General features: G+C 38.6%; 1 protein-coding gene across 1 annotated transcript in view; it reads right to left on the bottom strand.

Moving 5' to 3' along the window:
• Positions 1-20,778, bottom strand: part of NPSR1 (neuropeptide S receptor 1) — an 88,546-nt gene extending 67,768 nt beyond the window's left edge. Inside the window, exons 1-2 of the mRNA XM_071429638.1 lie at positions 19,280-20,778; positions 13,110-13,228 (exon numbers count right to left, since the gene is read on the bottom strand). The gene's annotated coding sequence lies outside the window, so the exon portion shown is untranslated. The remainder of the gene's footprint in view (positions 1-13,109; positions 13,229-19,279) is intronic.
• Positions 20,779-22,818: the final 2,040 nt, after the last annotated feature.

Raw genomic sequence — 22,818 nt, 5'->3', positions numbered from 1 at the left:
AGGTGTTTACAATTGAATGCTAGAGATCCTTCATAAATTATTATTCCTGTGACACAAGAGCAGTTTGAATGGTGTTTTGCTAACTGTACAGCCTTGCAAAGTGCCTTGCAAAATTTTTCAGGACAAATCACTTACCACTTACCAAGCCATATATTACTAAAGTTAAGTGGCTAAACTGCACTATCTCTGAAACCTCTAAACAGCTGAACACCCTTAAAAGGTGTTACAGTGTTTATTTATGGTTCTGGGAAAACAGGAAAGTCCATTGTGAAAGAGGAAGGTGAGTGGCAAACATTGGAGGGATATGAGAATGGATCACCTCAAACAGTAGAGCTACAGGCTGTAGCTGTGGCTTTCCAACATTTTCCCCACACTCTGCTAAGTGCTGTAATTGATTCTGCATATGTGGCTGACATCACACAAAGATTAGACCAAGCACTACTAAAGGAAAATGATAATGCACAACTATTTAACTTAGTACAAACTCTAAGCCTTATTATCCAAGCCAGAACTTGCCCTTATTATACCCTACAGATCAGGAGTCACACAAATTTACCAGGTTTTATCACAGAGGGCAACACCAGAGCAGATATATACGCTAGCTCTGCTTGAACAGTACCACAACCAGATACACTAGCACAAGCAAAGGCATCACATATTTTTTTCCACCAAGGTGTTTGAGCCTTACAGCAGCAATTTCAGCTGTCAAACACCGAGGGTTGTAATATTGTTAGCACCTGTGCTGACGGTCAAGGTCACACTGCCCCACTGCAGGTGGTGGTAAACCCTCATGGACTGCATGCTTTGCAAATCTGGCAAACTGATGTCACACACATCCTTGAATTTGGCCGCTTAAAACATGCACATGTCTCAATTGATACCTTTTCATCAGCAATATGGGGTACAGTACACACAGGAGAAAAAGGTCAGGATGCCATTGCACACGGGAGATCAGCTTTTGTGATTTTGGGCATTCCTCACGTCATCAGAATATACAATGGCCCTGCATACACTTCACAGAAAACTAGACAGTTTCTACAACTCTGGGGTGTGTCGCACCAAACTGGTACTCCCCACTTAGGAACTGGACAGGCCATTTTAGAAAGGGCACATGGCACTTTAAAACATATCTTAGATCAACAAAAAAGGGGAATGTGTAGTGAAACACCACAGTGTAGAGTAACAAAAGCTGTTTACACTTTGAACCATTTAACAGTATTAGAAAATCCCAGAACCCAGTTATTTTAAATCACTTCTTATCACTACAATCATCCTGTGATTTTAGCTTGCCCAAGGTAATGGTGAGAAACTTCCTCACCAATACATGGTGGGGGTCCTTAGGATCTTATTACCTGGGGATGGGGACTCTTGAAGCGACAGTTCATATAAGGGCTTCATTTGTTTACAAATTATTTTTTCCTGTTTACAAGCTGGTTTTTCTATTTACAGATTGTTTTTCTAGTAGTTGGGTTTTTCTCTAACAGTTCTAAGGGTTAAATGGTTTCTTGTTTTTAGAGTTAAGTTGTGACTTGTAACTATAAGCAGGCAACCTGTGTCGTGTTAGCCTGAAGGATGGTGATCTCGCCTAACAGCTCCTGGAAGTGGGCGCTGCAACTTCAAGTGGTACATGGAACACTTTGCTAGCTGGGGAAGCTAGGTTTGTCAAATTAAGTAAAAGGCCTCATTCACATTAGACCACACCATTGGTCCTCAAGTGCCAGTGAAATCAGTAGTAACTAAAACTGTGCTGAACAGGAGCAGAAGGTTTTAAAAAACTGCAAGTCTAGGTGACGTTTAAAATTAAAGTTCCAAACATAGCAAAAAGATTGTAATTAATACATAAGAACATGTTTTCAGACTACACTGCCATCTTTAATCTCTGAGGAAATAGTACTTCAGATGCTACAGAGATAGAAGGGGGCAACAAAGGGAATTGGTCTAATCCATCAACACTAAAACCTTAGGAAAAGACCAGTACAAACCACAATGTAGGTAAAAAAATGTGCCCATAGAGAGGTACTGGGAAGAAAAGCAAGCATGGGGAGAAAAGAAATTTAAATTCCTGCATCCCAGTTCTTCTTTTCTATGGAAGAAGTTGTACCTGAAGTAATGAATACACTCTGTCTTGTGGCGATGAGCAGCAGAGTGGAATTACAGATTTACAACAGAGGTAGAAAGCCATTAGATGAATTGCAGGACCCTTTATTACCAATTGCAATTTCATGGCAGGGTTATTATTTATTAAATACAGGAGCAGCCAGTTGAATTCTTACTGCTCTTTGGCTTAATTCCACTTATAAAAAGGCTGAAGAAATTACACAGAGCAGACTAAAAGTACTCTGCAGTAGCAGGCTTCTTTCTCACTGCCTTCACCTGGATGCACACACATACACACAGAGAGAGAGAGAAATTTAAAAAGTCATTGTATGGAAGGGGAACAAGTGATATCCAATTTCTCTTTAAAAAATCTAAGGTAGAGTAAAATAAATGTACTGTACTGCTATCATTACTGCACCTGAAGAGCAATTTGGACAAGGTAACACCCTCAAGTAGTGAGGCTCAGTTTTTAACCATCTCCAGAAGAATATACACTTTACCCCCTGCTCACTCATACAAAACCAGTGTGTAGACAGAAAATAAACACATGAAATTACATGACCCAAGTCAGAATTACTAAGTGGGTGGGGGGAAGAAGATAACATTTGCCATAATATACAATTGCATCCCAGGTCATCTTCATGAAGAGAGATTATGTATATTTTCAGGCAGCAAAAGGGATGAGTTATTCAAACCTCAGCAGCTTTGTACCAGCACTTATTTTGAATTCCCTGAACTGCAGAGCAGTGGAAAGGAAGAGGAACCAGAAAGAAGTGAAGAAATACCCACTGAAGAAACTGTCTCAGCATGGCTCAAATCTCTAAGGCTTTGTTCATGCTTATCTGTCACTGCACATTGGCACAAGCAGGGTGCTTAATAACTTCGTTTGCCAGAAAAACAAGTGCTATAAAAAAATTTCTTTAAATTTTTTTTCTTTAGTGTTTGGCAAATAATTTAAAAAAAAAGATTCACTAGGAGCAAAAAATATGTATAAAATTTCTGTAAAATATAGTTTGTATATAAAAAAGTAATCTTCTGCAAGCCAGCTATTTTTAGAGTATAATGTAGATGTAGATTAGTCTGGTGTGATGCAAACCTTCATTTCCCAAATACATAGTCCTTTGCTAATATATTTTTCAGGCATACTTCTTCATATATTATCTGATATTCCTTAGCAGTACATTGATGTTCCTGATCACACTGTGAAATATATTTTCATTAAAAATGTGGAAACGAACTGCTATCATTTCCATTTCTGCACAATAAAACCACTCAATTATGGTTCCAATCCAATGAAGAAGTGAAACAGGACTGCCTCACATGCTGACTTGAACACAGAAAGCACAGTTCAAAGAAACAAGATTGTCTAAAGAAAAATACAAAATTTAGCAACCAGTTTAAGGTTGTGGATACAGTTTTGCTCTAAGTGTTCACATCCCCAGTGACCAAACAGGCAAATTCTAACTAGGCAAATAAACTCAATCCAGCATTTTTATGTTCCCACATTTTGAGACTGTTGTGCCTCTTAGATCACCCGCATTTGAATAAGGTGACAATGATGTGGATATCTCATGCTAATGATTCTTTTCTCACTGTTGTAAATGTGAGGATAATGATACAAATGCTCAGAGAAATGGGAACTAGGGTGTTGTTTTCGGAGTGGGCATGATTACCCTCACAATGGCATTGCACACAGGCAGCCCTCACAAGCTAGATGAGGACAGCTGCTTTATGTGCAGTAAGCTGAGGACCTGCAGCATCAGATCTTCATGCAAATAAATGGGCTCAGTCCTTTTCAGCTCACAGGTTGTGCCCAAGCATGTGAGCAGCTGATCTGGCCTGCTGCTTTTGGGAGGTAAGCTGTGGATTCTTTTCACATACGCGTATATGTATAAGCAGAGATGATTTACTGTCTATACAGATAAAACAACATCTCCTTTAGTTAGCTGAGAAATTTCCAGTGCCTGTCCAAACATACCTCTGAAACAGGTAATATTGTTCTTGTACTAAAGGAATACAGGATAAAATAATAAGTATCATCTAGGAAGCAGGAGTGCGAGAAGTTTCAAGTGCATAACAGTGGTGTGGGCGGAATATATGAAGTAGCAAATACAATACCCAATTTGCTAAAGTCATTAGAAGCAAACCAGAAATCAGTGTGGGAGACATTCGTTGCACCTGCTGCTCAGAGCTAAGTTTTCAGAACTTTTTAAAAGACCAAAATTGTTGAAGAGTTCCTAAGGTTTTATCTCTGGAACAGAAAGAAAATTGGAAGGGAAAAAAATTATTGTTATGCATCCACATGTATCAAGCCAGTGAGAGATTAAATGAAGGAAAAAGAAAATGCCTCTACACTCAAAGCGTTCAAAGCTTTTGTAGCACAATTTGCTTCAGGAGAAAATAATGTTTTCTGTGGTTACGAACATGCAAAAAAGATTCCAGACTTTATATGAACTGCTGCTTGGGGATTAGATGAGGATTTAATATTTTTCTCAGAGAAAGGATTAATTAAAATCTGTCTTCTTTGGGAAGGTGATGAGCAAAATAATTTCATATGCATACAGAGCTTTTGAGTTTTTTCTCTACAGAAATGAAATGTATTTGGTGACTTCTCATTTCATATCTTTTTCTTCAAAAAAAGGAATAATTTTATATTTTTATTCATAGGACTAGCTGAAGGGATTTTAACATGTTTCCAAAATGTCAAAAAAAATTGAATCATGGGAGTCTCCTTTAGAAAACTTTGAAAATCTGCTGTTAGGAGCTGAAGAAATACTGCTTGAACATCTCTAAGGATCTGTCCTTTTGTACATATTTCACCATGCTTAACAGTGAAATTGGTTAGAAAGTCTACTGGCTAGTGATAGACCTAACTGCATTTTTAATTTCATGATCATACTGCAAAAAGTTTTACTTCTCTTTCCACAAAAGGCCTTGATTGTCATCAAAAAGCTGAAGCATGCACACACACAATTGGTTTTTGTTAATTTGCAGACCTTAGCAGCTGGTGTTTTAGGGAACTAAAATCCAAGTAATCTGGCCCTGCCTCAGGGTGTGAAAGTTTGGAAATGTCTTTCACCACCTTGAGAAAGGAATGACACAAATTAGAGCATCTCACAGGATACCTGTTGGCCCCCTCCATTCTCTTTCTCTTTATAAAGCAGCAATCCATGACAGTTTTGGTGAAAAAAAGAATTTTAAATCTTGCATTATTTGTTTCATGATAGAAATGCCAGTAGACATGTCTGAATTCCCTCCAGCACTGATACGAAAGGAATAGATATTTTACTGAACAAATGTAATTTTAAAAAAATGCTAAATATATTCTTTTTGAGCCATCAAGAGTGAAAAGGCTATGATTCTTATCTTTTTTATCAAGGAGTCCTTATCTTTTTATAAGGAGTTTGACACCTGTGATCCTTTAACTGTACCATTTTTTAAAACTAAATATCTGGTAAATTTACATAAATTTACACACACATATGTATATCTATCTATATATATAGATATATAGTAGGAATTTAAATTACTCAGGCTAAATTTCAGAGCTTCCTGTACCGCAAATCATTGAGACACAATGAATGGATAGTTAGTTAAAAAAAAAAACAAACCAAAAAACCAAACAAAACAAAAAAAACAACTTAAAGAAACCTAAACACAGCCAAGCAAACAAACAAAAAACCCAAACCAAAATAAAACCAAAAAAAACCCCCAATCACACAAAAATCTGTGTAATAGGTGCATAATTCATACCAGAAGTATAGCAAAGTAAAAAGCAATAAGTGACAAACTGAAAGTAAGATCTAAAGAAAGAAACAAAAACAAAGGCTCTACTGGAGAACTTCACACCTTCTTTTTTTATACAGCTTCTGTCCTTAAAAACCTGGGACCTCAAGTGGATTTTTTTGTCTTTCATCTGTCTCATTTCTTCAGTCCCAACATGCAGGAAGTCTAAGGCAAAGGCTTGTTCACTTCTGCTGCCCTGTTTGATGAGCATCAGTGTCCCCTGCTCAAGTGGTCAAGGTTCCTGCCCTGCATCAGAGCACGGGTAAGGCCAAAAAAGCAGGTGGTCCTCCTCCTGATGAGCACACTCCAGCAATTACCAAATAGTCAGTACAGCAGGGAACAGCATCTCTTGGATGGAGCAGGGAACAGACTTGGATGATCTGGTCTACTGATTTAAACATGGCTCAACTTCAAGGAGTGTTTGCCTGAACTTTATAAGGCAGTCTTAGCCCATATGTTTATCATAGATCCAAGGAGCTCAGGAAAGGATTGATGGCCTGCAATTTTACAGTCACTGCATGGTCTTGTAAGATTAGTATGGATTAACTCTCTGAGCATTAAATATTTAATGTAATAGAAAGTTTTCTTAAAGGTATGGAAGTGTGACTTGGTCCTGCATTTTAATTATGCTTAAAAAAAGGCCAGTCAACATCTAATTTGTTCTGTTCAAATCCCAATATGGTCCAAAGATAAATCTCTTCTGTTTGGAGAAGAAGAGAGAGTCAAAGGAGAAGATCAAATAATTAGGTATAGCTGAATTTAAAATCACTATTCCAGACTATCAAATAGATTAGACTTCAAAGACAGAACAGTAAATTATACATAGGTATAATACATGTGTAAAATTTCTCATTCCGTTTTTGTAATTGAAAAAAAAAAAAAAGAAAAAACCATATATTATTAATTCATCCCAGACTCTCTAGATACTCAATACTAGGTCAGCAATTACATTAAATAAGTTACAGTGAAATCTTTGTGTTACCTGCCCAAAATTAACCTGAGCCTGTACCACATCATAGCATATCCTTAGCTCTGTCTAGCTGAGACTAGGTATGCATTTCACCTTCTGTACCTTTTCTCCTGCACTACTTTTTGGACCTGTGCTAATAAATTATGAGGACAGGAGGTATGACCTCACTCGAAATGAAAATAAAAAATTTCAGCTGTGTTGCTTTAGGTCAGGTAACAGCTTTTTTTACTTTAATTACAAGTAGATGAAGCAATAATGTTTCAAAACTTGTAAAATGAAGAAAATTAAGTATTCCATAGAGAAAGTGCTGAAGTTGAAATTTCTCCTACCTGTTATTTTAGCTGAAAGTCTTTGCTAATTTGAACACTGCTTGTGAAAGCAAAAACACCATTAAGATTTTATCACATTGGCCTCTTACTGGTTCTTGGTGGTTTGCCTGCAGATGAACCCAGATCTTATCTGTGTGTCATCATTTAAGAGCAGCACCCTTCAGTTCAGGTCAGAGGCAGAACATTTTTCCTTCTCTCCTCTGTTCCTGGTGTCAGCCAGGTAAGAAGTTGGTGGGTGGTAAGATCTGGGTAACAGAGAGGGAGCATTCTCCTGCCTTTCTCACCTTTGCCCAAGGGAAACACAGCTCACCTCCAGTGCAGGGTGTCCCCCAGGAACCTCAAGTTTCCCAGCTGAGGGAACAGAGTCGTGCAAAGTTAGGGATAGAGTTCCAATGGCATGTAGGTTAAGGTTTCTGGCCACTACCTGCAGCATCAACTCAGTGACTGAGTTTTTAAATGCTTTTTTATTGCAGAGACCATTAAACCACAGAATGTCCCTCCTGAACACTATTAAGTGGATAAATAATGAGTTCAGCTATCAGTGGTTTCTGCACCTTCACTGCTGCCTCGCAAATGGAAGAGTGAACTCAACAATTTGACACCAGCAATTAAAAAGAAAGAGGTGAGCAACAGTTAATTTTACAGCATGGAGCAACCTGAAAGGCACCCAAGGTAACACCTGCTAGTGGAGCCAGCTTATAAAGTGACCACACTGCCTGAGTGGCAGCATTCTGGTGATATACTTCACTTCATAAAGACTCCTCGTTAATTAACACATTTGCATTTGATTTCTGATGGCAGGGTTTCAGCTGCAGCAGAACAAACTCTCTGTGGACAGGGAACCTGCTTGCAGGAGCAAACAAACCAAATCCACTGAAGGAGGGGAATTGTCAAGTTTGTCCTGGTGAATCCCCTAAACCTGTGCAGTGGGAAAAAGGCTGCTTGTGACTAGCATGATTTTAAAATGAAGCTTCACACGTCTTGACACCTACCTTTTTTCTGGAGACCAAAGCAAATGTGATTTTTTTTCCCATTTCACAGTGAAAACTTTGTTCCTTAACCTGAAGAAACAAGATGAAATTTCATTTGTGCACAATCATTGTGCCATGATTGCATTTAAAAAATCAATAGACACAGCTGTCCTACAGTCTGCCTTTATTGTAAAGTACATTGATGCTACCAAAACCAACTTTCCCAGAAGCCTACTACCTCAATCAGGCATATGAAACATTGGAGACAGCAGCTTGCAAGTGGCTGATCAGTTTCTAGCATTTTGCAGTATTGTGACACTTTTGCCCCTCCATGGCTTTACATTTTAACTCCATGCATTCTCTGAAAATTAAGCGCAGAGTACAGGGTCTACCTTTTAAAAGGCAGAAATCAGCTGCTCCCTATGTGTGAGGCATCATGCTTGTTTTCAGACTCAGGTGGAATTTTGAGGACAAATCCAGCATATAAAAAGCAGCTAAACATTGATGGGTTCTTTTGAAAAGCAAATAGAGGCTTCACAGACCATCAGTGACAGCAGGAAGAGCAGGTACTCCATGAGTTTTACCTGTGAAAAAGATTAAGGACAACAATCTCTGCTGATGTTTAAAAATCAGCAGCAGCACTCATCCTCAGTATCTCAAACAGAAGCCCTACATGCTGCCTATTGGAACCAGAAGAAAATACCCCAGAGATGCAGGAGACAGTGGGGTGAGTTTCTCAAGGTCATTACAGGTTACTGACACATCGATCCTGGTGGTTCCAGATGGCTGCAGCCAAAAGTTGAAAGAAGGACACAGCTCACAAATTACATAGGACACAGCTCACAAATTACATAAAGCTCACCACAGTATGTCACACTACTCACACCTAATCCTCCCACATCATTGAATTTTCCACTGTCTTGTATCTGTGGGCATACCTACACCTTCAAGTATTTCCAGCTGCTGCACAGACATGTTTCATTATCCTAGCTAGAAATGGAAGATAAAAAGCAGAATTTCTAGCTCATGGAAACTTTCTTCCCTTCACTCCCCAAGTACCTATTCTTCCACTTCCTGTTTCCAAACTCTTGTACAAATTGACAAGCCAAAGATCTGAGAGGGCTCTTCAGTGAGCAGCTGTCTGTTGAGAGCCAAAAGTTAATGAGCTTTCGATTTCCTGAACTCAAACAAAGACACTGCAAGCTCTGGCGTGGCTCTGCTGGAACTGCCTGGGATTCAGAAAACACACACTAAGCCTGATGTATGTGAGATCCAGTACTTCAAATAAATCGCTGTCTTTTAGTAAAAGAGAATTGTACCTCCTACTCTACTAGCAGTTGTTTTGTCAAGTTCTGCCTGTCAGTCAGTAATGATTCTTTTTACTGTCCATAAGATGTCAATGCCATAAAAGGCAGTGTCTCCTAGACCTCCTATCAGGGGTTTGCTGGAAACATCTTCTCATCTATAGATCCTACTCAGTACAGCAATTTGTCAGAGCAATTACAAACTCACAAGAGAACTTTGCACTGCTGCTCTCCATCAGCCCTTGTGACACCCAGCTAGGAGAGCAGAGAGCACTGATTTCAGCAGGTAAGATCCACATGGTTTGTGGCAGAAGACATGGGCGCTTAGAGCAAAGATCTTAAAAGTCAACAAACAAAATGACGGAAAACTTGAGCTAACTGCGCACTTTTTCATGCTGCTTAAACCTCATCTACATTTACGTATTCTCAGCTGCAAGAAACTTAAAACTTGCAGCCGCTCCTTTAGGTGTAGGTAAGTATCAGAGCACCAGCACACTGCAAGATGAATTCTCCATCCAGAAAATTGATGTAATAGGAACAAAGCAAGACAAGCCCATCATCTCTTCAATAAATGGTCCAAACTTTAAAGGTTTGCATCATTTGCAGCTATAAAACAACTGTTCAGTGTTTTCAAATAGCTATTGCAACCATCATTATTCAATAACACATCTTCCCTTAGCAAAAGAGGAAAAAATAATGCCAGTGCATAGAAGATATATGATGTATGATGTGAACAGTATTAAGTACCTTATTTAAGCATTAATCTTTAACCTTCACAAACTTTGTGACAGCATACAACGATAGTTCCTGGAGGAAACTCTTTTTTCATATTCACACAACAGCATTATTTATAGCAGCAATGCACATCTGAACAACAAAGGAGCGGGAAAGGTAGTGATGAAAGATGCGTTGTAACAAGCAATAAATCATACAGCACTGAATCATTGAACGCTAAAGAAAATGAAACTACCTGAAAATAACACTGTGATTTAGCAAAAGTCCTTTAAGATGTGCTTAATGCTAAGTACATATTTGTTTCTTACTGAAGTAGTGAACTTTTATTCAGAATTAAGTATGTTCTTAAATGCTATGCAGAGTCAGGATCTAAAGGAGGATGACATTTATGGTGACTTCCCTCTAGGTCCACAGGATAAACAATGTTTTCAGGGAAATTCATAAAGCCATCAAACACATAGGCACATCTCAGTTGATAACAACAAATATCACTGACAAAATAAACTCTATTAGCATTCCTTTCAGATTGCGTAAGTGGCATTCCTGTAAGCATTCATTTTTCACCTTCCAGTAAAGTGCTTTTGCTCATGAAAAACTGCTTTAGGAGACTTAAATATATCTAAGAGCTGTTACAGATAAGCTGTTCTCCTTTACCCATGATTTTCATGCCTTTCTAGGGCAACAATTCAAGACAGTCAGGAATGAAACATTGAATTTATCCATTCAGTCTCTATCTTTGCAGACTGCCTGTGATGTTCATATGTGTGGAGTCCTTCATGTGTATTCTGCATGTGAATGTATTTGTATTGCCTTAAATAACATTTAAGCATCAATCTTAGATTCTCTAGGAGTTCTCCATAATCATCACTTTCATTAAAAAAGCTTTGTTCATTAAGCCATAAGGATCTGGTCTTTACAATATTTAGCATGATTATTTTATACAAATAATTACTTTTTCACTGATTTAAGGCAAAAATCTGTAATAGTAAAAATGATCAGAATCTTAGGGCATGCAGCCTATACAATAACATAAAAGAACAGTTTAATCAGGAGAGGAAGTGAGTGAAGAAAGACACAGAACCAGTCTTCAAATCCATCAGCATGGGAAGGGATATGACATGAGGGACACAAACTGCAGCAACAATTAAGGTGGACATTAGGGACATAAAGAATTCTCAAGTTATAAGGCAATGGAAATCTCTGAGACAAGTTGCCTGGGGATGTAATGTAAGCCCATCCCAGGGGTTTTTCTAGTTCAGCTAATGAAACATCCATCAGGAAGGGTTTAGGAATAAATTTTTCTTGCCATGAGGATAGGAGACGTGTCTCTTGGCATGTCGTTCATCCACTTTTTGTAGCCTTTTTTTTCTAATTCCAGGGTAAAATTTAAGTAGAAAGTAATAGAGAAAGGAAAATGGAGGAAAAATCATGCTAGTTTCTTTATGCCAGACTGAAGAGACAGATGCTACTTTGTTTCTGGAGAGTTGTGGCTCTTCAGAGTACCCCTTAATGATGCACACATTTTTATCACCTCAGCAGTATGAATCAGCTGCCTAGATGTCCTGGAGTCTGCAAAACACCCCACAGGGCTGGCACAGGCTGAGATATCTCCCACAGATTACTTGACAGGCCTCTTGGTAATTTCCATTTGTTGAGATAAATGCAAAAGCACCTCCTGTGTGTTACTAGAGGCCTGCTCTCTGCTCAAGAGGGACCATGGGGGTTTCCTTGCCATTTTCATATACATACATATATAAGTTTTAGCTTAGCAAAACTAGCAGCTGCTGCTGGTCTTTGGTGATGTAAGGTGATGTATCTGACCGTGGGAAGCAATCTTTGATACACAGAGCATCCTCATTCATTAAATTAGTTTCAGCCTGAGTCTATAATAATGTGACAGCATCTGTGCAATGAAAGCCTTTTGACTCATACTCCCTCTTTAAATGCTGAGAATCCAAGCAGCTGCAGAGGTCAGTATCAAAGTGTGAGTCATGAAATGAGTTTCAGACTCAGTTATATAATGAATCTGAGCACACAGCCTCCTTCGCACAGAAATAAAGCAGAACTCTATGAATCAAATGAGAAATGGCCAGAAGGAGAAAATGTTTTCTGGTCTTTGATGTAAGTCACTGGTATTTTTCAGTTTGAAGACCCCATAAAAGTTTCCCAGTGAAGCTGTGTACTGTCTTCAGTGAATTTCATCCTCTGCTGATAGCTTTGCTTTGCCTGATACTCCCACTGATCCCTTAGAAGTTGAAGAACACAGGTATATGTGAATTCCTTAAACTCAGTGAAGTTTAAAAGGGAACAAAAATTATGTTCTTCACAAGCCTGCCTGAAAATGTTTGCAATTACCTCGCTGTTTTGGTTGCAGTTAAGGAAAGATGATCCTGCTCTGTGTAAGTAATATGAAATGAACAACCTTTTCCCCTCAAAGACACAACACCTAGGGATGCCAGAACGGGTGTATTTCAGAGCAGAATTAGGCTCTAAGTAAGATTTCTGTTGGCAGCTTTTCTTATACTTTTATATTAAATTCATTTCAGAAGGTTTTTAGGCTACTATTCCAATATCAGCTGAAATCAGTGATCTTAATATTGATATTAAAGAACAATAAAGACCAAGTAGTTGCAGGATTTTTGTGAACAATTAGCTAAAGACCAATACATTCAGGGCAATTTTGCACATTTTCTCAATGCTAGGTACTTCTCTAGTTAACTCATTCCAGCTGCAATTACAACAAGCCAAATTTTTAAATTATTTCCTCAAAATTTGCTTCATTCAGTGTGCGAATCTATAGGACTTTGGCCACCAAAGGCCACAACCTTGTGTGCAACCCTGGAAAGAACTCAGTGCAGTATTCTGAAGAGCTTTTGCAATGAAAAGAAAGGTTCACTCTTCAGCTATCAGACATTACCTCTCCACCAGTTGGTGCTTTGATCAGCCCATTACAGCGACGCAGCAGAAGTGATGTACAACAGAACACGGCATGGTAGCTATTTTTCCATGCTCTGAACAGCTGCACAAAACAACCCACTGCAAAGAGAAGACAATGAGATTTGCTGTGCCCTCATCTGGGGCTTTTTACCACCCATTTATTATTCATACAGAGCTGTAAAAATGGTCTGTGCTTGGCAGTCCTAACAGGATTGAAATTATCTAGGTGAAGCGACACTGTTCTCAGCAGTTGACCTTCCTGCAAGTAGGACATCCCTTATGCATCTGATTTTAATTTAATAAATAGTGTTTCATTTTCCAATACAAAGAACATTATTGTAATTTTCTTCAGCTGTACCTCAGGATACATTTTAAATGTGGTGTGATTTTATTTAAATGTTGCAACCTATGTACATATTAGACAGTTTTCACCCAGAAGCAGCACAGAGATATTAGAGATCATTATAGAACTGTTGGATTTTTAGAGGGAATGTTGCTGATAGCAAAAATATGACAGGCTAGTAATCCTTATTTATTGAATTTCTCTGTCTGGCACTGAAAGGGATGTGCTTTCATAATTCCTCTTCTGTCTTAGCAATTCACTTCAAATTTACTCAATTTAGAGAGTTTCCATTCACATGCTGGGTCAAAATCTAAATAGAGCAAACTTCCAGGTTCATATTCAAGCTGTAAATTCTATTTGAAAATCCACCATGTTTGATCATGTGTTTTATGCTACCCAGAATCACTTTCATAATGACTTCATTTCCTTCTTTCAAAAAAAGAGCTATTTTAATCCATGACACCATCTAGGTCTTCTCTCTTTATGCAAACTGCCTCATCCTTCTTCTGGATCTTTTCATGGGTAAGGATCTGGATATTTTTCTTTTTGCCTTTTTTTTTTTAACCTGCATCTCACAGGAGAACTAGAATTAAAATATTAATTACCTTCTAACAACAACAAAAAAAAAGCTAAAGGGCCTTCCGAAATGTACGGAAAACTTCCCAATAAATCCAGTAGGGTGACAATTCCATCCTGCAAAAAACAGCATGTTTTCTAGTGCTGGTCCATGGATATGGTTTTAGACACACATGGATACATTTTTTTCACTGGGTTTTACACATGTATATCTTCCTTAATGTCTCCATCTACAATCAACACACTATTTGAATTTAAAACAGTAATAGGCACTGTAGAGAGAGAGATATTAATTAACCATCCAAGAAATCCGACAAAACCCATCATTAAAATATTTGTAAACACCAATTAATGTAGTCTTAACAGATAAAACTGTGCCTGTCATAGATTCTCTCCTCTACCTCCACTCAGTCCATTTACTGCACATTTCTGACATAACACCTCCTCTGATGAGACAGGGAATCTTTTCTGTTCTTGGACAGCTGTGAAAGGCATCTCAGATGTGAAACTGTGACGCATCTCAGCATGGACATCAGAAAGTCCTACCTCTTAACCCTTGCCCTGCCACCATGCCACTGTTATACAGTTGCTAGCATCCAAAGAGAGTGTTCCACAAGAGCCCTGCAAGTAGGCAGGTACAGGGTTTTGAGCAGGGAAAGACAACTTCAGTATGATTTTGCTTTTCCAAAACTCACACCAATTGCATAAGCTGCAGAACTTTTAATCAAAGACCTTTAATTTGCCTGGAAACACAACAACAGCATTCTCACCTCACCAGCAGATTGTGTTCCTTTTTGTTGGTGCCCAATTGTCACCATAATAAATAATTTTCCAATTACAAGCTATTATCAAGCAGAAATTTTAAAAAAAAGGAAGATAAAAAGTTTGATTAATTTTATAACATTTCTTAAATAGTTTTAATTTTGCTATAGATTTTTGCACAATACTGACAGTTTTTCTCTCCCCATCCTTGTAGCTAGTCTATAGCTGTTTGCTCTCTGGTCTTTCCCAAAGAACAAGATGTGCTGTTATTCAGCTTCCATTCTCCTCTTCTAATCTCTTCTTTTCTGAGAAGTCAGCCAGAGAATAAGAAAGAGCACAGCGAAAACAGTATTGTCAGAAAAAGGCAGTATATTTTAAAAATAGATTGCCATTTTTTCCATTAATTTAAAAGCTATTTAGTCATAACTTCAAAATTGAATCTAAATCTAACATCATGAAGCATCATCTTTCCAGTAGTTTTTCTAAGCAGTCTTTTTGTTTAGAAGTTTCAAACTGGAAATCATTTTAAGATAAGGTAAACCTACATAGCAATACCCTTCTGCAGAAAAGAAGCAAAAAATATCCACATGGATTCTGTCTAATCACATCAGATTTCCAATATTTTTTCAAATAGATTTTTTCCACCAGCTATGTTAGCTTGAAAATGTATTCAAGAAGCACCTTTTATTATTGGGTTTTTGCTATTATATTTATTTTGGGGGGCATTTTGGTTTTCCCCTCTTTTTCTCACTGTGTTCAAGGTGGGAATTCTTTTAAATCTAGTGTGTCACAGCAGTTGTCTTGCTCCTATTATTTTATTTGCACAGATTCTTCATAAGATCAAACACCCAGAATTTAACCACAAATATTTCTTCTTTATTTGAAAAAAGAAAATAAAAAAGTATTGGTTTTCTAAACTAAACTGACACACTCAACTTTTGTTGAGATAATGCAAGCAAAGCTCAAGAAATTCTGATATTTTGATCCCTCAGATTGAATCATCAGGTTTCTGGTTTTTGAAGTGCTTTGCTCAATCCTGCTTCTAATGAAAGCCAATGATTTTTAATGAATGAGTAATAGAAATGACATTCAGAAAACTTCCAGTGAGTGGCTTTGGCAATGTAACTTTGGTTCAGTGTACCTGTAGAGCTTTATACCTTAGCTGATTAAAAGCTGATCTTCTCATGAAATCTTTAGGATATATGCAGAGTGTTCAAGCTGCACTGCATTGTAATGCAAATGAAGCTAAGTTGATCAAATTGTTTTATTTAATAAAAGTATGTTTTATTAAACTGCTACATAGTTTTCTCATTTTGCAAAGCAAATGCAAAATAAATGTTTTGTCATGATTCTCTCATTTTCCATTTCCTCTAGATCCACTGCTATAAGCCAATCTGTCAGAATGTAGTTTATTTATATGTTTGTTCAATGGCACAAGAGAGAAATGTTAATGCTCTTCACTCTTTGCTCCATTTCAACTTCAGTTCTCCTCCTCTTTTAGGTTGCAACTCTACTAAATAGTTTTCAAATGTTTTCAAATGAGGTTTGTCTGAGAGGAAAGATTCCCCCTCTCTTCCACATGTGGAAGTTTTTTTGGTATCTATTTTCTCTGCCCACTAATTTTAAATCTCTGACGTGGATACACTCAGCTGCTGAAATTGTCATTGCTTAAAGTTCCTGAATTTTATCTCCTCTTCTCTTCAAGAGGCCATCTTTTTATACAGCCCTAAATGCCACACTGAACCAATCTGAAGTGTCAGATGCAACTTATTTGTCCTTCCAGGCAGCTTTTTTCCACCAATAGCAGGGAGCCAGAAGGGTGCACAGCTGCAACACCTCTCCCAGGACTGTTTTTTAAGACTGCTCAGAGACCATTCTGGCAGGACTTGTGGCCCATAGGGGACCCACCACACTGGAGCAGCCCACTCCCAAAGAACAGGACATCTAGAAATTCTCCATGCTAGAGAACTTCTTGAAGCACTGCAGCCTGTGGGAAGAACCCAGAGTGATGAAGGTTTGTCTCCCATAGGTGGAACCCTATATGACATACGGAAAATATGAGAGGAGGAAGGAGAAGAGGAGAAAAGAGTTGTTAAAAGACCACATTCCCCATTCCCATGTGACACTTGGGGAGTGAAGGGGAGGTGGAAGAGTCAGGACTGAAGTTGAGCCTGGGAAGACTGAGGTGGGGAGTAGGGGGAAGGTAATTATGTTTAATTTCTCATTATCCTTCTTTGTTATTAACTGGAAGTAAATTACATTGCTATTCCCCAAGGTGAGTCACCCATGAGAGTGATTGATAAGTGACATCCTTGTCCTTATCTCAACCCAGGAGTTTTTTCATCTTATTTTCTCCTTCTGTTCTGCTGAGGATGGGGACAAGTGAGCAGCTTGGTGGGCAAATGACAGCCAGCCAAGGTCAACCCATCATAGGCAGAGAGATGAGTGGAGGGTGGGTGGAGAGGTCCTGCTCTACCTGCTTTCATCCAGGGATGCATGGGACTCATTTTCTCCTTTTTGCTCTGAGCAGTACCTGCTAATCGTTGGTGTTCTAAACTTTAACTTGCTTGCTGTTTATTACAGCAACAAATTAAAAAATATGGGACCTAAGCAAATTGGTCCAACATAAAAATAGGAGAATTCATTGAACAAACTGGTAAACATCAGCTATTCTTAATTAGAGTTATTTTTCTTTTTTATGTGACTTTCTTTATACATCTGTGAGTGTCCCTTAACAGTAGAAGAAACATTTCCCTCCTCAGCTGCAGTGGAAAGGAAAAATTCCTCTAAGGTGGCAAAAGCACATGAAAGGTCAGCTGTATCCTGAGAGTTTGGGTAGCTCAGTGCCTTGTGCCCTGCAGAGAAACATTATAAGCTCAGATGTGCTAAGCATTTCATGTCCTTGAAAGAAAAGTAAGGGTCCTCCCTGTGTTATGACAAGTATTTATAAATATAGTTAAAATAACCTTTAATTTTGTGAGAGGCATCTGCACTTAAATTTTACTAGAATTTGGCAGAAGCCACAGATCCAAGCTGTCTCATATGCTGGTGTGCATGATTAAAGGGATGCAGGTGGGCCCAGCCAAGGAGGTGTGCTGCATTCCTACTTAATGTGTGTTACTGTTGCCAAGTAACATAAATTCAGTGCTGCAGTCAAATACTGCCATAAGTCAACAGCTACCCTCCAGCAAGGCATCAATCTTGAAATGAGTTGCTAAGATGCAAACATAACGTTTTCATCATTTATCTGCAATGGAATATTGTTTTGTCCTTCCTATTTTCCTCTACTTCTTTCTCTTCCCACCAAGGTATGGGCAAAAGAATGTGACAAAAATATTTGCTGTCTGTCAGCAACTTTTAACACTAAGTGGTCTGTCATCATTTCTTTAACACTAAGTCAACAGTTATTACACTCTGTTCAAAGTTTTGGCATGTGGCTTCCTAATCAGCTGGTTGAACCTCAAGTCAGGACCTCCAAGAATTTCCTTCCTTTTCCAGCAACCAAACTGGCCAGGCTTACAAGGCTGTGAAAGTTTTGAGTCTCAATGCTCAGTGAGAAAATCTCTCTGTGGTTCCCAGCATACAATGAAGCTGAAGGGAAGCAGACAGAATGTCTTCTTTTCATTCTAAGGGTTCCAAGCAAACTCAGATTAAAAATAAAAAAAAATTAAAAAGTAAGAAAAGGGAAAAGCAAACCCCTTTCACACTCTGCTGGCTCTGGCTGGGGTAGTTAATTTAATTCACAGTAGCTGGCATGGGGCTGTGTTTTGGATTTGTGCTGAACACAGGTTGATAATATAGAGAGGGTTTATTTATTGCTGTTATTGCAGGGGCTACACAGACCCTTTTTTGCTTTCCATACTGGCTCACTGGTCGGGAAGTTGGGGGTGCATGGGAGGCTGGGGGCCAGGAAAGCCAGGACAGGTGACCCAAACCAACCAAAGGGACATTCCAGACCATGGCATCATGCTCAGTACATAAAGTGGAGGGAAGAAGGAGGAAGGGGGGACATTTGGAGTGATGGTGTTTGTATTTCCAAGTCACTGCTACATGTGGTGGGGCCCTGCTCCCTTGGAGATGGCTGAACACCTGCCTGCCCATGGGAAGCACTTTGCTTGTGCATGCAGCTTTTGCTTTCTCTATCAAGCTGCCTTTATCTCAACCCCCAAGCTTTTGTAGCTTTCACACTTTCCATTCTCCCCCTGATCCCACTGGTGGGGGAGTGAGTGACCAGCTGCATGGGGCTTGGCTGCTGGCTGGGGTTGAACCACGACACAAAACACACATACACTTTTGGGTATGATCAAGCAAAGGACTTACGTGTAGAATCGCAAAATACAGAAAGTTAATTTGGCTTCAATGAAAAGACTTGTTTACACACCTTTGTGAAAGTTATGCAAGGTTTGTTAAACGCTCTGAGAGCTTTGCATGGTGGAACTGCATAAGGGAAGGCCACAGGAGCCTCTTACCTCTACCGAAGTCAAGGATGCAAGCATTTTCCACTGGAGAGCAATAAATGCCAGGGTGTCTTGAGCCAGGATATCCAGAGGCTGGGATATCCTATTATTGTAAATACAGGGAGGAAAGAGTTCAGGTTTATGCTTATTTAGGTTTAGCAGAGATTTTAGTTAATTCGTATTTAATGGATTCAGGTTCAGTCCCCATTCAACTAACAGATGGAAATGAAAATGGAAATATTACAGGTCTTTTGACTATTTTTAAACTTCACAAGTAACAAGACTTTAGCAACTGAAAATGTACTTGAGAAATTAATAGAAAAAAAAATAAGGAGCCTGATACAACATATTTTTTATTTGCTCAGTTTTTTTACCCCTCAAAAAAGACAATACTGAATGCCAGCAACATATGCATACATAGCTGGACTAGGCAGAATAAGTTTTGGTAGTTGATATATCCAAGTTGCATCCTTCCAGGAGCAGTGTCAGAGACTTAGTGTCACTTCTTGCTTCTTGAGATTTGGTTCATCTGCAATGCATTGGCTGGATTCTTTTTCAAAGCATTGAGGTCTCTGTATAAAGCTCATGAAACCTTAAAACTGGAAGAAATTTCAGTTCTTTAACTGTACTTTCAAGATCAGCTATGTTTAACATTGATTCTGTGGTGTCATTATTTTTGTTCTATGAGCAAAGAATGTCTCTCTTAATTTATGTGTGTGTTAGACAAAATTTTGTGCTACCATTGCCCAAATTTTAGAGTAGGACTACTATCTGTGACCACTATACACATCTGATGAAATGCATATGCTCATACAATTTTTGCTCTTTATCCTTTTTTTTTCCAATGACATTTATAAAGCTTCAGTAGAAGAAACAACCCGATGGTTACAGCTGACCTTTTAATAAAATACCATGAGGTTCCTCATGGCACTGTTCACATCAGAGAGTCTTTGTTGTTGTCTTAGCAGGCTTCATCACTTATTCCTTTGGTGCTATCCTATGCTCATTTCTGTTTCAGGATGTGTACTTCAGATCACTTTATGTTGCAGACAGGTGTTTCATAACATGGCAGGAATCCATGGGCTCAAAATGTTGCTTAAAAATACTTTAAATTGAATGTTACTTGTAAGACAAACTAAGAGGGTTTTTAGCTTGATTTTCTAAAAAAAAAAAAAAAAAAGAAAGAAAAAAAAGCCAAAACCTGTAATCACACTGCACATCTTTCCAATTCTTACCTTTTGAGTCCACCAGCAAACTGCAGTCATGAGTGCTGGATGTGTCCAAGACATAAAGATCCTGCAACCTCACAAACACCTGCTACAGAAAGTACTGGTGTCTTTACAGAGGACCCACAAAGGAGAATGCTTTTTTTTCTGCTGGGGTGATTTTCCATTTCCCTGAGCAACAAAAGACCACCCAGCATATACACAGATGAGTACACACAGAAGCTACCAAAATGCGTGGAACAGCCACCAAACTGCATGAACAATTTACTGCACATGGTGGCTTCTCCCCTGCAAAAGACAGGAAAGAATATAGGAGAACAGTGTGGTGAACACAGTATGGTATTTAAGGAGACATACATATCATGCTAAAAGAATTTTATGAGAGATTGCATTAATTTTAACTTCGAAACACAGTGGGAATACACCCCCCTCTAATTTAAAATGCATCATTTTCAATGCCCAGAGAACATTCTGTTCTGCAACAGCACACTTATTTCTTTAGTCTTGAGGCAAAATGCTCAATCAGTAAAATCTGTCTTCCCTTTATTTTTGTTGATGGTAATGACCATTGTCACTATTCTTATACATCTCAAGTGTTTGTAATTTCAGCATTTGTTCAAAGTTTCAAGTCCTAATGGCACTGAGTCAATTATTTTGCAGGATAATGATTTGTAAACACTTAAAGTGACCAAATCAAGGAGAGGGCACAGGAAGCAATTTGCTGCACTTTTTGTAGTAGTGACTGTGAAATACAAAGAGGTGACCATGAAATACAAAGCCTGTGTTGCAGTATCCTTCTTGGATATGGATTTAACTGAGAATATGTTTTTGAGAGAAGAAGATACTTAGGATTTGAAAGAAAGTGCAGCAGTTTTCTCAGGATGATGTATTTGAGCGAGTTTTCACAGACTGGTTCCCACATTTAACTACTGATTTTGCTTTTTTAGTTAATGACTCTTATACCTCTAAGAACATTCTTGAGAAATGGGGGGGTTTGCCACTCTCTCCCTTACTGCAGCTCAGCTTACACTGATTAATTCATAAAATGGTGCTTACACTGCAAGCACCATTTTATATATTAACCAGAGGCTGAAGAGGTGGTTGTTCACATTTGCACAAAATAGAATTAAAGACAGCAATGTGGCTTTTTTAATAACAAAAGAGGTCTGAGATGATGCAGAATGATCTCCATAAATGGTCCTTCCACTTCAAATCCCAAATGCTGTACACAAGATTTCTCCTACCCTTTCTCCTACATGGCCAAGGGAGAAGATTGAGTAAAAAATGCCCTCTACACTGCACCTCAAGTGGCAAATGGGTGGCCATGTGCTTTTCTATATCACCTCTATGTCATCTGTCACTCCTAGCATAGCTGAAGAAAGCAGCCTTTATTAGAAGGCACTAAAGGGAAAAAAATGAAACAAACAAACAAAAACAATCAAAAGACCCAAATAAAAAAGGCAAACAAATGAAAACTCAAACCAAACAAAAAACCAAAACCAAAACAAAAAAAACCAAAAAAACAAACAAACAAAAAACCAAAAAAACCAACAAAAAAAATCCAACCAGGCAAAAAACCCCACAAACCCCAACTACCAAAATCATTATTAAAACCCATCTTCCCACTTTCAAGCATAAGATAGTTTTGAGGTTGGATTTTTTTTTAATGCATCTGAGATGTTATTCTCTATACACACACATTGTCTTTCTGGTTTGGATTTGGTAGATACACTGTGGTCCAAAACAAAAGCTGCATCCTCTTTAAATTTCTGTTTTAAATCCTTGCTGGACTGTAAGCTGAGGAGTATTTGATAACAAATTCAAAAGCTGTGACTCACTGGACCCTGGATAAAGGCTTGGTTTTTGATCTCAACAGCCTTACCAAGGTTGAGATCAAAACCTATCTCAGGTGAGCAACTACCCAGGTTTGCTGGATCCCCAGCTGCATGGGATCCAGCAAATCTGGGCCTCCAAATTCACCTCTTAATGACCTAGGCAGTATCCTATGTGCTGTGCTGGTAGTATATATCCAGGTTTGCTGCCCAAACAGCCTTTGTTTTCACTTTCCTCAGAGGACAGCCTAGACCTGCAGAAGCCTCCTCAGGCAATTCACTTGATGGCTCTGCTACAATATAGGATGGTGCTGGATGGGGCTTTGAGCAACCTGGTCCAGTGAAATGTGTCCCTGCCCATGGCAGGGGGCTTGGAGCTAGATGGTCTTTATGATCCCTTCACACCCAAACCATTCTATGATTCTGTGAATATTCCTCCTGGCCCAGAGACTCTCAGAACAGCTCCACACATTCTCAGCTGAATTTTTCTCCA

This window comes from Agelaius tricolor, unplaced genomic scaffold (assembly GCF_023055355.1).
Source record: "Agelaius tricolor isolate 1412-34295 unplaced genomic scaffold, bAgeTri1.0.p SCAF_6, whole genome shotgun sequence".
Taxonomy (NCBI): Eukaryota; Metazoa; Chordata; class Aves; order Passeriformes; family Icteridae; genus Agelaius; species Agelaius tricolor.
The sequence above is the reverse complement of the archived record's forward strand: the minus strand, read 5'-3'. Positions and strand labels throughout refer to the sequence as shown.